General features: G+C 42.8%; 1 protein-coding gene across 10 annotated transcripts in view; it reads right to left on the reverse strand.

Annotated features, from left to right (window-relative positions):
- PANK1 (pantothenate kinase 1) overlaps positions 1–16,573 on the reverse strand; it is a 109,622-nt gene that overhangs the window by 57,135 nt on the left and 35,914 nt on the right. The window lies entirely within an intron of this gene.

Here is a 16,573-nt window from a genome sequence, read left to right on the forward strand (position 1 = left end):
GTTGCCTGTGTTTTAAGAAGGGAAGGCAGCATGGAAGGGTGGTCAACACCATAAGCTTTGGAGTCAGAGCTGGGTTCAAATTCCAACTCAGCCACTAGCAAAGCCATGGAAAATTGCTGTAGTTACCACACCTGGCAATCAGAAACAGGGCTGGACATGCTCAGTAGGCAGAACAAATTTGGGTGGTGAAGACCTTACCAAAGTTATGTAATCCCTTGAGGCCTCAGCTTTTGAATTTAACCAGGCCCTATTGTGAGAAATCTACCTAAAGTAGCTGGTACAGTCCTGGCACACAGTAAATTCTTCAAAGAAGCAGTTATTTTAATGACATTGTTATTAGCAGTTCACCCTTCAAGTGAGGGGAGCAAACCATGCTCGCAGCCATATTTGCTGTGTGATTACTTATGTGTGATGTTCTCCATCATTTGTATGGACTGAATCTGCAAAGGAGAGGCCAGCAAGTGTGGCTGGGTGGACTGGGCCCCTGGGTTGCCAAGACCCCGGGCCTCAGGGCATTTGGCAGCAGTTGGAGCCTGTACTCCGGATGGGCAATTGCTTCCCAGAGAGCCCTACCCAGGGCCACAGCTTTGGAACCATTGGGGCTGATGTTTTTTGAATATAGGTGAGGTTCGGTGGGATCTGGAGCCAAAAGCCAAGAAAGGATTCTCGAGGTGTCTTCAGAGCAGAGCTGGTGGTTTTTTACTAAAGCACAGGTACAGGACCCAAAGACAGAAAGAGCTGTTGCCGTAGGTTGCGCTGGGATTGCGAGGGGGCAGCTGACTGTAAAGGCTGGGGTGGGGAGAAGTAAAGGTAAAGGAAGTTCCAAAAGGACTTTCATATGCTAAAGAAGTCTCAGCAGATACTGGACGCCTTGCTGTAATCAAACCAAGGCTGTTTTTTCTTCCGACAAGGCATTCACTTTAAGACCGTTGGGAGCTTCCTAGAGGAAGGCTAAACTCTGCCTGCCTCAAGTATTTGTCAGTAAGGACATTTAATTTTATCTACATTTCCTTCTGCCTTTATTTCTTGCATCAGGGGCCACTTGAGAACTCCCGTCCATCCACTCATTTTTCCAGATAAGGAAACAGCCACAGAGAGATGGCTGAGGTTATTAAGAGCAAAACTAAGACTAAACCCTCTATCTTCTATTCCTGACCTTATCATACTAGTTGAGACATAGAGGAAAAACAAACAAACTTGGGTGCTATCGCTCCTGTCTACCTCTCCTGCCTCATCTCCAGCTCCCTGTGCTCCTGCTATAAGGCAGCCTGCCAGTTCCTCAAATTATTACCCCTTTGCACCTTTTATTTCCATTGCCTGAAATGCTCTTCCTTGAGACCTCTTTGTCCACTAGATTCTGACTCGATCCTCAGACCTCTGCTTCAACCTCTTGTATTTGGAGAAATCTTCCCTGACCCTTAGGACTAGATCAGGTGTTCCTACTCCCTACACTGTATCTTCATGACTGTATCAGTCTGTAACTTTACAATGCATCTGTTCCCTTATTTGTCAATGGGGATAATAATAGGGCATCACTGAATTGTTACAATGATGAAACGAATTAACATATGCAAAGTGCCCAGCACATCATAGCTGCTGTGAAAAAGCTACATATTGTAATGGGGGCCCAGGGGTGCAAGAGCCCCTGGCTCAGGGGGTCCCAAACAGACCAAGTCTGGCCACTTGCCACTGACAACAATCCCAAGGGAGAGAGACGAGTGGTGGTGAAACAAGAAAGGGATTTATTTCAGCGAGGCCAACACTTGCAAGACCTTGGACTAATGTCTCAAAGACTGTCTCCAAAGTGCTAAAAATACTTCCAGGTTTATATAAGGAAAATGTGGGACAAAGGTCAGTGGGTAAATGCAGCTGAGTCGTCAAGGTCAGGTTGGTCAGGTTGTCTTGGGATCAATCACCCAGGCCTTGCTGGCCCAGGCCAGTCCTTACTGCTTGAGTAGTTCTGGTTCCCATCAGGGGATGCTTTGTCCACAGGGTCTTTTGCCTGACTTTAAGAGATAAGCTGGAAAGATGAACTTATTCAGAAAGAAAGTTTGAGGTCAAAATAGAGGGAGTTGAAGTCCTCTTTAATATTACCATTTGACTGTTGGTCTGGACCTCTACCCCCAACAACACACACACAGCCACACACACACACTCTCACTGTGATCTCCATTAAGGCAGATGACTCTTGTTCCTCATTGCATCCTTAGGAAACTTTTGGTAATCATCTGTGGCTGAATAAATGACTTGCGTGATATTTTACCCAGGATGTCTCTTACTTTCTACTGTAAATTAGCTTAAAAAAAAAATCTCCATTGCTATTCCTAAGTATTCAAAGATAGAGTTTTCAAATTATCATGTAAGTTGATCTGAGTAGATTGGGAAGCAGTTTATATCCGAGATACAAGTAGAAGCTTTAGCCGTTCAGTACCTCCAAGGACATACTCTCTCCAGCTTGATTCCCGGGCATGGTGAGAAAGGCCCGAGCCAGGTGGCTCCGGCCCAGGCAGGGCAGAAGTACTGGTACTGGGACAGAACGTCCTCCACCTGCTTACTTGCTCCTGTCCTTATCAGGCTGGTGCCCTGGATCCGTCACACCGGGCACGTGGGAGAGGAAGTCAGGTGGCATCTTACAGGTCAGAATACTTACGGGAGTATTCAGGGAAGGTGTACCTCGGAAATGTAACTCTGAGGTATGAGCTTTCATGGGCTCCAGTAGGGGCAGGGAACAAATGTTTGGAAAAGAGTGAGAGGGGAAGGAACCCACAAGCCACTTCTCTCCCTTTATTCATTCATTCACTCACTCACTCATTCATTCATTGGTTGATTTAGCAATCATTCATTCAGTGTGTACTATGTTGTAGGCACTAAAAAGACGGTGGGAATATAGAGACAAAACAGATGCCTTCACTTCCCTGGAGGAGTTCACAGTTCATAGCAAGAGAGATAAGTCGATGGTTCTCCATCAGTGTCCACAAAAATAACCTAGGGACTTTCTACTTTTCAACTCTTCATTGAAAATAACATATGCACAGAAATGTATGCATAACCTAAGGATAGAGCTCAGTAAATTTTGCACAAATAAACACTCTGTGTAATTGGTACCTGATCAAGAAACAAACATTACCCGTCATCTAGGAGAGTTTTCAAGAGCAGACTCTGGGCCCAGGTCCATGCACTGGTTTGGAGCACGGGAGTCTACATGGTGATGATGGTAGGTATTTTTTAATGTATTAATTTTTTAAAAAGATTTGTTTACTTATTTGAGAGAGAGATGGGGGAGGGGAGGAGCAGAGAGAAACAATCTCAAGCAGACTCCCCGCTAATCATGGAGCCTGCTCGGGGGGATCCCACAACCCCAAGATCACAACCTGAGCTGAAATAAAGAGTCGGTCGCCCAACCAACCGAGCCACCCAGTCGCCCTATGATAAATTAAGGAAGCAAAACCGTAGCAAAAAACTGTTTTTGTTTCTTAGCAAACAAACTTTTTTTTAAAAAACAAGATTATGATGTAGATGGTCCTTGACTGGAGAAACAGTGAACAAAGCCAAGCGTCACCTCTGCCGGGCAAGTAGCTCGGGGAAAACTCCGGAGCGGCTGCTCGGGACAGAGACAGAAGACAGCGTCGCTAAGATGGAGGTTAACGCGGGCTTCCAGGAGGAAATAACCCTTTAACTGAATTTTTAATAATAATGGGATTTCTTTAGGGAAGGTTGAGAAAAATCGACTCAGAAGGAGGGAAATGGAGACTCTGTGGGTGGATTTGAAACCTTCTGGTCTGTTTGGGAATCTGCCAGGAATTCAACGAGGCTGAAGGACGGCTTAGCAAGGGAGGAGAGTGCTTACAGCTGAGTCTATTGCAGGGGTCCGCATCGCAGATGGCTTTCTGCCAGCAGGAAGGAGTTTGAACTTCTTCCTCAGGGCCTGGAGAAGCCGTGAAAAAGACTTAGCTATAGGAAAACTACAAGATTTGCATTCTGGAAGGATCTCTGGTAGCTGCCTAGAGAACAGATTCGGGGAGGAGGTCCCTATGTAGGGAGATCATGAAAAACGCTATTGGAAAAGTTCATATAACTGGTGGGAAGGGTCTGAGTAAAGGACTTGGCAGTGGGAATGAGAACATTGGGTAGATTCAAGAATTTTTAAGGGTAGAGTCCATAGGACTTGATCGCCATTTGGAAGGTAAGCGAGAGGTAAGGCTAGGATGATTTGTTTCCAGTTTGGGCAACTGGCAAAGTGGTGGTTTCAACATGCATGATAAAATAGGCAGAAAAGGAGAAAGAGTCTCCTTTATCTTGAGAGAATCTTTCTCTCTGTTATCTCTGGAGAATCTTTCTCTCTATTCTCTCTGGATTTTACACTTTAAAAAGGATGATCCTTTAAAAATACATATCTGGGCACCTGGGTGGCTCAGTGGATTAAAGCCTCTGCCTTCGGCTCAGGTCATGATCCCAGGGTCCTGGGATTGAGCCCCACATCGGGCTCTCTGCTCAGCAGGGAGCCTGCCTCCCCCTCTCTCTGTGCCTGCCTCTCTGCCTACTTGTGATCTCTGTCTGTCAAATAAATAAATAAAATCTTAAAAAAATAAGAATACAGATCTGACCCTAACGTATTTGTACCTAAAGTCCTTCATGGATGCTCAACAATTCCTAACATTCTAAACTCTCTAACTGGCTCATCCCCGTCCTTCGTACTCTGCCTGCCTCAGCCTTTATCTCCTGCACTCACACTCACACCAGGTGCTCTGATGAGATCACAGGTACAGTTCCCCAAAGGCCTTCTCAGCAGATCCCTCCAGAATGGGGGGGGGGGGAGCTGTGGTGTAAGCCATATCACTCTACTTATCACAGTCTGATTCACACGTACCACGTTTCATTGTAAAATAAGAAGTGTTTTTGGTCCCCTCAAGGATGGGCAAACAAGAAACCAAAACCTGGGGCACCTGGGTGGCTCAGTCGGTTAAGCATCTGCCTTTGGCTCAGGTTATGATTGGGATCCTGCATCAGGCTCCCTGCTCAGCAGGGAGTCTGGCTCTCCCTACTCCCTCCCGCCCTTTCTGCTCTCTCTCATTCACTTTCTCAAATAAATAAATTAAATCTTAAAACCAAATAAAAAAATCCCGTCCCATCAAAGATGTGCTCTTTTTGACCACCTGGGGGTTGTAAATTGAAGGTGTGGATTAGAAAACAAGTATTTGGTACATATGTACAGTGGAATACTATCCAGCTGTCACAAAGAAAGACATCTTGCCATTTGAGACAACTTGGGATAGACTTTGAGGGCATATGCTAAGTAAAATAAGTCATATAGAGAAGACAATACTTTAGGATTCCACTTCTATGTCCAATCTAAAAAACAAAAACAGAAACAGAGAACAGAGAACAGATTGGTGACTAGAGGTAGTGCAGAATGGGTGAGGGTGGTCAAGATACACCAACTTCCAGTTATAAAGTAAGTAAGTCATGGGGGTGTAATGTACAACATGGTCACTATAGTTAATAGTGCTGTGTTGTATAATAAAAAAAAATTTTAACTATGTGTGATGATGGGTGTTAATTAAACTTTTACTTTCCTTTAAAGATTTTGTCAGAGAGAGAGAGCACAAGCAGGGGGAGCGGCAGACAGCGGGAGAAGCAGGCTCCCCGCTGAGTAAGGGACTCCCAGGACCCTGGGATCATGACCCAAGCAGAAGGCAGATGCTTAACTGACTGAGCCACCCAGGAATCCCTGTTAGTTAGACTTGTGATCATTTTGCAATATATACAAATATTAAATCATTGTGTTGTACGACAACAATAACAAACAACAAAAGCCAAGAAAGGAAGTAGGCTGCTTTTAGACCTGTGTGTTGTCTACCTGAAGAACTTGAAGAACTTCTGGCAGCTCTCAGCCTCTCAACCCAATTGTAGGGGCTCCTATCTGTGAATTCACAGAATTTGTGCAAGCACAAATGTGAGCTGAAAATATGTGTGTGGAATCATTGGAGGATGCAGTTCCCTCATGGTACAGGGAAAAGATGCTGAGGCCTCAGAGTGGAAGGAGAGGAGAGGTGCCCCGTATGGGTGAGCAGGGACCACAGGCCTATCCGAGTAGGTGGGCTGAGATTCAAGAGAGCAATCCTAATTGGCCCATGTCTGTGGTTGACTTTGGAGTGGCCGATGAAACACAGGGAAGGTCTGGGAGACTTGAGAAAAGGTTTCCTTCCAGAAAAAGAGGGAGGTCAGCAATGTAGACTTATAACCTAGTGTTTAGTTATTCTAAGCATGACTGGTTATTTTCTGAAGACAAACATAAAACCTGCTTGCCATGCTATCGTTATAAGTTATCATTGCAGAAGTTGTAGTTATTTGCCAAAATGAAGATAAAGTCAAACGTGCTCAAGTTCTCATCCAGGGAGTTATACTGATGCTACAGTATGAGCATGGAAATAAGGTACACTTCAAGACTTAGTGTAAGAAGAAATCTTAGGGGCGGCTGGCTGGCTCAGTCATTGAAGCACGGGACTCTTGATCTTGAGGTAGTGAGTTCAAGCCCCATGTTGGGTGTAGAGATTACTTAAAAAAAAAAAAAAAAAGAATCTTTAAAAAGAATTATTAAAACTTTAGCTGCCAGAATAATATTGAGCCAAGATGAACTTCTTTATTTCATTTTTGCTTTTGTTACAGGTGCTGGTGCCTTGCTTAGAGATTCGCCATGAGGCCATTTCATACAAGTGATACAAGAGACAATTTTGGAGTATAGCACTATTTTCAATGACAGGGATTTTCATATTGCTTTTTCAGGGCCCTAGAGAGCAGAGCTGCCTTGGGGAGTCAGAGGCCACCAGAAACAAGACAAAACTATCCTAGTGTCAGGGTGCCTGGGTGGTTCAATTAGTTAACCATCTGACTTTAGCTCAGGTCATGATCTCAGGGTCCTGGGATCGAGCCCCGCTCAGCGAGAAGTCTGCTTGTCCCTCCAACCCTCTCCCCTCATGCTCTCTCTCTCTTTCTGAAATAAATAAATAAAATCTTAAAAAAACAAAACAAAACACAAAACCTGTCCTGGTGAATTAATAGTGTTAGTGTGAGGTTCTAATGGATCCCTTCATCAGGGCCTTGATTTTTTCCTTTCTTCAGAACTGAGCAACTACTACAGAGTAGACACCAAGCTGAGTACCGGGGATACATTCTTGACCAAAACCAAAGTCCCAGCCCTTGTGTAGATTACAGAAAAGACATGCCGTAAAGCACATAATCACCTAAAAAGCAAAGGCCTAAGTACATTCTGACAAGTGGGGACAAGTAAGGCTGCCAGTGCCATGAGGATACCTACCAGGGTGACCTGACCTAGTCTTAGGCTTTAGCAGAGGAAATGGTATTTGAGCTGAATTCTACTTTTTTTCTTTTTTTCCTCTATGCCCATAATGCGGCTTGAACTCGTGACCCTGAGATCAAGATTCATTCGCTTGGCTGACTGAGCCAGGCAGGGGGCCCTGTGCTGAATTCTAAATATTGAATAGAGGTTAACTGGGTTGAGGTGAATGCAGAGGAGGTATTCCTAGCCTATTCTTTCTACATCATAAATTTGGTAGACACTTCATAAATACTTGCTGAACGAAAGAATGATTTGACCCTGTCCCTCTCAATTGGACAAATCAAATGTAAGGAAAATTACTCACTGAAATGCATCACTGGAAAGGTTTAGGTCAATCCTTCTCTATTTACTGTTCTTTCATGTTGGTTGCTCTTCTCTCCAATGATGGGAGTATTTTCCACCCAATACTCACTTACTTACTTTCAAAGATTTCATTTATTTGACAGAGCACATGCAGGGGGAGCAGCAGACAGAGGGAGAGGGAGAAGCAGGCTTCCCGCTCACTGAGCAGGGAGTCCAGTGTGGGGCTGGATCCCAGGACCCTGGGATCATGACCTGAGCGGAAGGCAGATGCTTAACCGACTGAGCCACCCAGGCGCCCTTCCACCCAATACTCTTGTTGCCTGTTTAAGAGTCTTGTTTGTTTTGTTTTGTTTTTGGTCAACAGAGATGGAAAAATATAGCATCAACACCACCAATAATAACTGTGTATATAGGAATGGCAGGAATGGAACACATCCCACGTGAACAAACTTCCTGTTAGTCACTAATATTTTTAAAGTACCTACTAATTATGATTTGGTGAAGGGGGATAGGGTGTGGTGGCTAGAAATGTAATAGGCTATAATCAGAGTGACCCCAAGTACTGGGCATGATTTCAGGAATGGAGCTGGGTTTCACAGAATTATAATGGTTTTATTATCTAACATTTATTGAGTCCTCACAGGCCATACACTGTACTAAACATGTAAATATCATATTTTCTTTTAATTAGCACAGTAGGCATGTGAGTTGGGTATGGTTATTCTCCTCATATTCCAGATGAGGGAATGGAATCAAGAGAAGCTCATTAACTTACCCCAAATCACATAGCAGAAATGTAGAACTGACATTTAAAATCACACTGAGGTGGCTCTAGAACCTGAACACTTCATTTTATTATTTTTTTAAGATTTTATTTATTTATTATTTTATTTATTTGATAGAGAGAGAGAGATCACAAGTAGGCAGAGAGGAAGGCAGAGAGAGAGGGGAAAGCAGGCTCCCCACTGAGCAGAGAGCCCAATGTGGGGCTCGATCCCAGTCCCTAAGATCAGGACCTGAGCCGAAGACAGAGGCTTAAACCAGAGCCACCCAGGCACCCCAACGTGAACACTTCATAACTCAATCATGGTGCTTCCCAAAAGGCAGTGTGTCTCTCATTGCCTAGAGTTTATGCCGTGGTTGCAAATGTCTGCTGTCATACTCCACTACCTGCACTGTGTTGCCTTTCATCACAATTGTTGGGTGCCTTTATTTCTCATTATTTCTTTGCAGTTTGGATTAATCTTGTTTACAAGAGAGGCTTTTTATCTTTTAAAAATTTTCCTAGCTATAACAATCTCTATTTTTCATTTATTAAAGATATATTTTTTAATGATGCTACCATTGGGGTGTCTGGGTGGCTCAGTGGGTTAAAGCCTCTGCCTTAGGTGTGGGTCGTGATCCCAGGGTCCTGGGATTGGGCCCCGCATCAGGCTTTCTGCTCAGCAGGGAGCCTGCTTCCTCCCCTCTCTCTGTCTCTCTCTGCCTACCTGTGACCTCTATCTGTCAAATAAATAAATAAAATCTTAAAAAAAAAAATGATGCTACCATGTGCGAGCTACTGTGTCAACAGAATTTCCTTCTCTGTTGACGAAAAACAAAATAAAACAAACAAGACCCTTAAACAGGGTCAAACACTGTAATGAAGTTACAGTGATGAATAATGCAAAAAAATTTCCCTTCCATCACGGAGCACACCTGGGTAAAGTGTGGGGAGAGAAGGTGGGGACAGGGGGATACAGAAAATAAACAAGTAAATTAATAAATAAAGATTGTGCTAAGTAACATAAAAATTAAACAAAATGTTCCTCTCTTCCAGACAACAACTGGAGGAGAGGAACAGTTTAGATGGTAAAGTTGAGGAAGCCACAATTGATGTGGTGGTACCTGGAGGTTGAGAGATTAAGATGCGAACTGTCACGTAAAGAGATTTGGAAGAATATTCAGCATATAGAAGAAAAATGTGTGCGTGTGCGTGTGTGTGTAGACATTTCACCACAACCAAAGTTCCAGTATTTGGGAGATGCTGGTGATTCAGGTATATGCACCTTCCTTTGAGAATGCTAGCAGTGGTAGGGAGAGTTTTCTGTTAGGGTCCCAGTGTTCAGGACACTCAGATTTGTTTTACAGTCTCCCTATTTTCCAGAGGAAATCCCTGCTAAGTTGTGAAGATTCTTCATCTGCAAAAAAATAAAAGTCACTTGAACTCTTTTCAGCATAAAATGAATACAGTAGACTGGGTGGATAAGAATCCTGGGAAAGCCTGAACAGGCAGCCTCTAGGCTGAGTTCCCAGTAATGACCTCCCAGAATTCCATCACAGTATCAGTTTACTCAGGGAACTGGGATATGGGAGCTGCTACTTCTGGTACAACAGTAAAGCAAGAAATGAGAAAGCAAGAAAGCTGTTGCTTCTACTGTCGGGATCAGGACTGACTGGCTCAGGTGAGATCTACACCTGCAGAATGCATGAGTCCCTGACATCCAAGAGGAGACACAGGGACCTCTGCTGCCACTGCACCATTCAGCAGATAAAACAGCAGAAATGCAGCTTCCTTCCCAATCTGGCCTTTTCGATGTTGCCCAAGTATATCTGCTAGGCCAGAGTTAGACTATATATTAGACCCAAGGTCTAAGGGAGTCTGGGAAACGAAGTCTTCAATTTTCTCACCTCTAGCATGCAGTGTGGCATATTACGCAGGGTTGAAATAGAGTTGAGTGAGCCCAACTATTTACTTGCCACAAACCCATTTTATAAATGGGTAGTATGGTGTTCAAAGAAAACCTCAGTGTGCATCTTGATCTCAGGGTTGTGAGCTCAAGCCTCATGTTGGGCATAGAGCCTACTTTAAAAGCAAAGAAAGGAAGAAAGGAAGGAAGAAAACAGAACCACAGACCCTAAATGGAGACTAAACCAAGTCACCAAATCAGGGCTTCACACCTAATCTAACTGCATTTTCAACCTCAACTGGAACTGTAGTCTTAACTAGTCAGTCAGGAATTTTCTGGTCAGCATCAATGAAGTAATCTGTCACATGGACCCTCATTCTTCTCCACAGAAAGATGAGGTAATTAAAAAAAAAAAAAAAGATGAAGTAGTCCACGTAATACGACCCTCTGGCCTTCCCCCTAAGAGAAGGTGACCTTTTCTTTTTGCTAACAACTTCTTACCCCCACCCTTTTTCCTGTAAAAGCTTTCCATGTTGTATACTCCACAGAACTCCCTTTCTGTTTACCAGAGGGGATGCTGCCCAAATCATGAATTGCTTAATAAAGCCAATTGGATCTTCAAATTTACTTGGTTGAATTTTGTTTTTTTAACAATGGTTTTCCAGAACTTTTCTGCATCCTGGGAATATCGCCAGGCCCAGCAAATTAGGACAGTTGGTCACCCTGTGAGGTGGCCAGGTTTGAAGCTCCCTGTAAATTCCTTCAGAGAGACTGATATTGAAAACAGGACTAATGGGGCGCCTGGGTGGCTCAGTGGGTTAAAGTCTCTGCTTTCGGCTCAGGTCATGATCTCAGGGTCCTGGGATCAAGCCCCGCATCAGGCTCTCTGCTCAGCAGGAGCCTGCTTCCTCCTCTCTCTCTCTGACTGCTTCTCTGCCTACTTGTGATCTCTGTCAAATAAATAAACAAAATCTTAAAAAAAAAAAAAAAAAGAAAAGAAAAAGGACTAAGCAAGTAATAACAGCAGTGATGACTATGTTATGGTGTTGAATTCCACCTCCGATGTCACTCAGACACAGGTTTGAATCCCAACTCCTCCTCTTATTGCTGTGTGACTTTGGCTAATTTATCTCTCAGCCAATTTCTTCTTCTATCCAGCACCTTCCAGTAGAATTCTGTGATGAGGTAAATGCACTCACTCTACATGGGGGTAGCCACTAGTCACATGTGGTTTTCGAGTACATGTGACTAATCTAAGAAACTGGATTTTAAATTAAATAAAATTAAATTCGTATTTTTATTAACTTATTTTTTAAACCACTTCACTGAGGAATGATTGACATACAGAAAACTGTACATATTTCTTGCATATATATTGATCAGTATGGAGATAAGTATATACCCATGAAGCCATTACCATAATCTTCCATAAACTTATCCATTACCTGCAAAAGTTTCCTTCTGCTCTCTTTATCTTATTATTACTTCATTGTTATTATTAGCAAATTTGTAAGTACACAACACAGTACTATGCACTATAGGAATCATCCTGTCTATGTCATAGATCTCTAAGACTTACCTTCCATTACTGAAACTTTCTACCCTTTGATTAATACCTCCCTATTTCCCTCTCCTCCTGGCCCCTGGCAGTCACCATTCTATTCTCTGCTTATATGAGTTTGACTATTTTACTCCTCATATAAGTGGTATTCCTCATACTATTCCTCATATAAGTGGTAGCATGCAGCATTTGTCTTCTGTGTTTGGTTAATTTCCCTTAGTACGATGTCTTTGAGATTCATCCATGTTGTTGCAAATGGCAGGATTTCCTTTTTTATAAAGCTGAACGGCATTCATTGTATTTATATATAACATTAAAATTTTTTTTTTAAAGATTTATTTACTTGACAGAGAGAGACACAGCGAGAGAGGGAACACAAGCAGGGGGAGTGGGAGAGGGAGAGGCAGGCTTCCTGCTGAGCACAGAGCCCAATGTGAGGCTTGATCCCAGGACCCTGGGATCATAACCTGAGCCAAAGGCAGATGCTTAATGACTGAGCCACCCAGGTGCCCCTATATATAACATTTTAAAATTCTTCTGTCTGTTGATGGATGTTTCATTTGCTTGAATGTCTTGGCAACTGTGAAGAGTACTGCAGTGAGTATGGGGGTGCAGATAGCTCTTTAAGATCCTGATTCTGATTTCTTTGGATACATACCCGGAAGTGGGGCTGTTGGGTCATATGGTAGTTCTCTTTTTAACTTTTTGAAGAACCTTCATGTGGTTTTCCATAGTAGCTGTTCTACATTAAATTGAAATAGCAACATGTGGCTAGCAGCTACTATATGGGACAGCACTGTATACAGTGGAGATAATAGTTGTGTTTACCTCATTTATTTATTTATTCAACAAATATTTACTGAGTATCTTCCATGAACATCTGCAGGTATCGTGCTAGGGAATATGTCATGAAGCTTATAATCTAGTGAGGCAGACCCTTATAACAAGTGAAGAAATAAAATAACTAGAGTTTAAAGTTAGTAGTGTAAAGGAAGCGAACAGGATAAAATTCTGCAGAATAAAAGGGGGTACGGACAGACTTTAGATGGGGCACCAGGAGAAGCCTCTTTGAAGAGATGGCAAATGACTCAAATGTCATCTACCATCATCATCCAGCTCAGGGTGGCCATGTGACATAACTCTGGCCAGTGAGACAGAAGTCGAAACTGGCCGAGTGATGTTTCAGGAAAGCTACAGTTTTTCTGATAGAAAAGGAAATGGTGAACCAATGTGAGGACACTCTCAAAGGCCAAAGGATGGCACGATCTGAGCATCACTAAGGAGAATAACTGCAATGTAGTAAAATAACATCAAATACATTTAAATCTATAAGTTCATAAAGACAATTTTTAAAAAAGGATCCCTTAGTGGCCATCACTGGGGGATACAAGTGAATCAATTCATTATTTTGCAAACTAGCAAATTAACGAAAAGAGTCAAGTATTTACTTTTCCTTTAATTATTTATTATTTACTTATCTGTATCCAGATAGAATCAAGTATTTACTTTTCCATTATTTACTTATTATTTTTATTATTTATTTATCTGTATCCATTGTGGAATGTAATAATAGAGGACGTTTCTCTTTATAAAAGTGTTTCAGGGTGCCTGGGTGGCTCAGTGGATTAAAGCCTCTGCCTTCAGCTCAGGTCATGATCTCAGGGTCCTGGGATCGAGCCCCACATCGGGCTCTCTGCTCAGCAGGAAGCCTGCTTCCCCCCTCTCTCTGCCTGCCTCTCTGCCTACTTGTGATCTCTCTCTCTGTGTCAAATAAATAAATAAAATCTTTAAAAAAATAAATAAAAGTGTTTCAACCAATACATGAAGAAAGAATGATGGAATTAAAATATGAACACTTTATAACCTAATGAATTAGTAGGTTTAGACATTAATCATCAAAAGCTGCTAATACCACAAAAAGACCATCAGACATTAGGCAACTCCAGAGAGCAGAGTACACCACCTCCTACAAAGAGGTCTTGCCAAAACAGACAAACAAACAAACATGCAAAAAAGCAAACAAAAGCTACAGTAACAAAAAAAAAAAAAAAAAAAAGCCTGAGTTTAATTAAACCTTTAGATCCAACTATTAGTTCACAAGATATATTAGAGGACATCATTAGGATGAAATCAGGAAAATCCAGATTTTAGCAAATTGGAGATAAGTGATCTGATTTCTCAAAAATAAATTGAGAGGAAAACAGTATGAAGGGAGATCCTATAGATTAAAAGGGATGTCAAGGACATATCAATTGCAAGTATTGGTCCAATTTGCATACTTCAAACTATAAAAAATATTACCTTTCTGGGATGATTGGAAATTTGAACACTGGCTATTTGATGATATTCAGGAATTATTCATTTTCTGGTGTGGTAATAGTATCGTGGTTATATTTTAATAGGAAGAGCTTTCTCTTTTAGAGATACATAATGAAACACTTTGGGAAAAAATACAATGTCTGGGGCTTGCTTCAAAATATTAAGTGGAGAGGGAAATGTGTGTGGGGAGGGTATAGGTGAAATGAGATCGGCTGCAGGTTGATAATTATTGTGGCTATATGATGGGTCCCTGCGGGGCTGTTATACTATTATATAGAATTATATATATAGAATTATATGTACTCTATTTTTTTATGTTTGAAATTCTACATAACAGGAAGTTCAATAAAAAGGGGACTTGGCTCCCTACCTCCCCTTCTTCTGCCGGGGATAGGAGTTAAGGCCTTAAGGTGCGGGAGGCATCTTCTGACCATGAGGCCAGACATAGGAGGTCGGTATATGAAGGATGCTGGAGCCAAAATCTTGAAGGAGGCCAAGTTCCTCATGGAGCTGCTGTGCCAGTCCTTCCATACTGACCTCTGGAAATTTTGTTATAAGAGATAAACCTCCATGTGTTTAAGCCTCTCTGAGATGAGGTTTCTTTTATTTTCAGGCAAGACCATTCATAACTGATACAGTTAAGATCCAGAACACGAGAAGGTACAATCTAGGTGAAGAGCAAGGCAGAGGGCACCACAGTTCGAAGGCTGTGGGGGCAGGCCTTCCAGAAGGCCAGTGTGGCTGGAGCATCATGAAGGAGAAGGGTGGGGTTAGGATGAGGTTGAAGGTGTAGGCAGGGGCTTGGAGGCCAGACGCCCGGCAGCCCATGGCAAGTAGTCTGGATCATTCAAAGCATAACGGGAAACCACTGACAGTTTTGAAGTAGCTAAGTCACAGTAACTGACACAGTAACGTTGAGGAAGAGAACTCTGGCTGTTACATTGGGAACACACAGGGGCAGGAGCAGGAGCTGGAAGGAAGGCATTGAGAGACCAAGCAAAAGGCAGCCGTTCAAATGAGAGGGGATGGGAGGTTGGCTGCAGAGACAGACAGAAGAGGACGGTGTTGAGACCTACTTTGGAAATAAAATAGCAGAAATTATTAAGTTACCAGAGAAAATTAGGAAAAGGTCTAGAATAACACCTGGTTTTCTGACTGTAGCGAGAGAGTGGAATTGAAAGAGGAAAGCTTCAAAGTAGTTACAAGAGCTAGTCTGGCAGATATGTGAGTCTGGAGGTGATAAGAGAGGCCTGAACTATAGATATACTCTTGAAAGCATCAGCGTAATATTGCATTTAAAGTTGGTGGTGGATGAGATGTCTAGGGGAATATGTCAAAGCAGAAGAAAACAGGAGCGGGATCAAATCTTGAGAAACACCAACATTTACACATGGAGGCCAGACGCCCGTACACATGGTGTTGAAAAAGGAAAGGAGATGGAGAATGGAGACCATCACAAAAAAGAGATGGAAAGCCAGGAGGTTATGGTTTTGCTGAAATTAAGAGAGGAGAATATTTCAAGAAGTCCAAGTGAGCCTGCTGCTGCTGAGAAGTGGAGGGGGAAAGAGTCCAGTGGACACTGCTGTTGGCAAGAAGAAAGTCAAGGTGGCCCCGACAAAAACAATATTAGAGGAGTTGCAGAACTGGAATCCAGATCTGGGTGAGGGGGCAGGTGAAGAGGTAATGGAGCAAGAGAGGCATCTGTAGAAACTCCCAGAGTCAGCCAGAAAGGGAGCAGAGACACAGGGCAGTACCTGGGGGTAGTTCAGGGGTCAAAGTAAGGTTTCCAAAGATGAGAGGTGGGGGAGCTTGTGTGAATGCCAAGGGAAGATGGGTAAAGAGAGAGAATGATGGGATCTAGAACACAAATGGAAGGACAGGTCTTTAATAGGAGGAGGGAAAAGAGGAAAGGAGAAGGGAATGCAGATGCAGGGAGAAGTCTAGAATTGGTGACTAAGGGGTGGGGTAGTTTCCTTCTCTTTTATCAGTGAAACCTGAGGTGATGTCAGCTTTGAGTGAGGAGAGCGAGGGTCTGGGGGAGGTTCGAGAGAGGAGGGTGTGAAGACAAAATAGTGCAATATTCAATTTATTCTGAAATTGCCAGGCAGTGTTGGGCGACCACCTAAGGATGGTGATAAAGAATTTTAAGTCATTTTTGATGTTTCAGTAAACATTAGCTATCATTATGATGAAATGCCCGATGGGTAAGGCTCACCGAACCCTAAAAACACACTTGCTAAGTTAGGTGTTATTGTCCTCATTTCAGAGAGGAGAAAATCTAGTGCCTCCAAGTTCATTAAGTGGCTGAGAATTATACAACTAGTTTAGTTGGTGGAGCTGGGATTTGATCCCTACTCCGGTTAC

Source organism: Mustela nivalis (assembly GCF_964662115.1).
Source record: "Mustela nivalis genome assembly, chromosome: 2".
Classification (NCBI taxonomy): domain Eukaryota; kingdom Metazoa; phylum Chordata; class Mammalia; order Carnivora; family Mustelidae; genus Mustela; species Mustela nivalis.